The 1,881-nt window shown below is 40.1% G+C and overlaps 1 protein-coding gene across 1 annotated transcript in view; it reads left to right on the forward strand.

The window, feature by feature from the left end:
* The first annotated feature begins 827 nt into the window (after window positions 1-827).
* The window catches only part of LOC143298169 (uncharacterized), a 46,628-nt gene continuing 45,574 nt past the window's right edge, over window positions 828-1,881 (forward strand). Inside the window, exons 1-2 of the mRNA XM_076610913.1 lie at window positions 828-872; window positions 997-1,064. The gene's annotated coding sequence lies outside the window, so the exon portion shown is untranslated. The remainder of the gene's footprint in view (window positions 873-996; window positions 1,065-1,881) is intronic.

A 1,881-nucleotide genomic window follows, 5' to 3' on the forward strand; every position in this document is an offset into this window, starting at 1 on the left:
AACACACATATCAAACTCAATTTTGCTCGCGTGTTTCGTTTCTTTACATTTCCCGGGTGTTACTGATTTCCGGGTGTTACTGATTTTATAATCCATGCACAAGCCCTGTAATTATTTAGTACAATATCCAAGTCTATGTCATGTTTGATATGTCCCAGTTTTTTTGTTTTTTTCGCCATTAAAAATCATATAATTACGATGTAAAATCGTTGCATGACGAATACAGTTGTGACACAGCAATGATATTACACAACTGAACTTTGCGTGCAGTCCGATCAACAGTGTCTCAGCGCTGGTCAAAGAAAGACAGACAAAGGTCTCTGGCTATCGCTAAGAATTTATATATAAGGATATATGTAAGAAGAACGATCTGGTTTTACTCCTTAATGCCAATATCCCCCTATTTTTTTTTTAATCAGAATCTCTGTCTCTGTCTCGGTCTCTCTCTCTCTGAACCAGATACTGAAAGTTTGAAACCAGATACTGAAAGTTTGTTGTTGTTGTTGTCACATATTGCCCAGAATGTCCAGAGGCAAACCTCCTGATGATGTGCTATAAATAAACTAACCCCATGACGCCCTGTTTTCAACAGCATCCTCCTCTCCCCCATCAAGAACCGATGGCTGTCCAATCGCCTGTCATTCAGTTTTAGACTCTCGATTTAATGTTTAGACTGTTAAAAGTGTGTATCCATGCCAGCCTACATGGATACACTCTTTTAACAGTCTAAACATTAAATCGAGAGTCTAAAACTGAATGACAGGCGATTAGACTTCCACCAGTCATGACCAACATTGGAGCTGTCCCCCAATGACACAGAAGCTTGCTGAGCTTATCAGTGTGTCCTCGTCAGGAAGTTACCCAGCTGTTGTGTGAGTGTGCGGTTTTCCGTCTGTGATTTGATGTGTCGTGTGTTGAGAAGTGTCGGTCAGAGTGCGTGTGTATACACGTGTATGTGCGTGTGTGAGTGTGTGCGCTTATGCTTGTGCTGAACAGGGTCTTTCTCTTGGGCCTACATGGATAGACTCGAACTGAAAAAGTGTGGAAACGTGATTACGATTGAGGTGAGTCTTCTTTGCCATTGTGTTCTTCTCGTGATTTGTATACCTCTCTGTCTGTCTGTCTGTCTGTCTGTCTGTCTGTCTGTCTGTCTTATATTCTGTGTATGAGAACTGGCACAATTGTTAAAAAAACATGTGAGCGTAACTAAAGATGTTGCTATGTACATATTCTATGCGTTCAAAAGAAGGGAAGAACCCATTGAAGCAGGATTTTAAGTTTGGACAAGTAACCCTTATTTTCGTTCCGACAAATGTGTTTAAACTTTTGGTATCATTTCATCCATTTACTCATTGTCTTTTCCTTTTGTGATCATGTGTGTACATGTGCACCTCAAACGTTTACAGGCCGGTGGTCTGACATTAAATTCTTGGAGTCCTTATATTCTGTGTAGGACTTTATCTTCTCTTTTTTCATATGTTTAGAACGATCATGCACATCATTTAGTATTGCGTATTGTAGACCCTATTCAGGGCGGGGACTGGATGAAAAACAATACAACAACAACAACAAACAAACAAACAAACACCACTAGTGCTTATCTAAAATATATTTGGAGATAAATATTTTGTCGTCTTGTCTTTTCTCTCTCTTTCTCCCTCTCTCTCTCTCTCTCGCTTTGTCTCTGTTTCTGTCTCTGTCTATCTCTCCAGCTGTCTGTAAACAGGTGACAACCCGTTTGGGAAATGAAAAAAAAAGTCCTTTTTTTAAAAAATAGAATAATCAAGGAGGATGGAGTTAAATCGAAATCACATAGCTTTTAGACCAGCCGAACTGAGAGGCCATTTCCGGACTGGACAGCCATCGGTTCTTGATGGGGGA

This window comes from Babylonia areolata, chromosome 23 (genome assembly GCF_041734735.1).
Source record: "Babylonia areolata isolate BAREFJ2019XMU chromosome 23, ASM4173473v1, whole genome shotgun sequence".
NCBI classification, from domain to species: domain Eukaryota; kingdom Metazoa; phylum Mollusca; class Gastropoda; order Neogastropoda; family Buccinidae; genus Babylonia; species Babylonia areolata.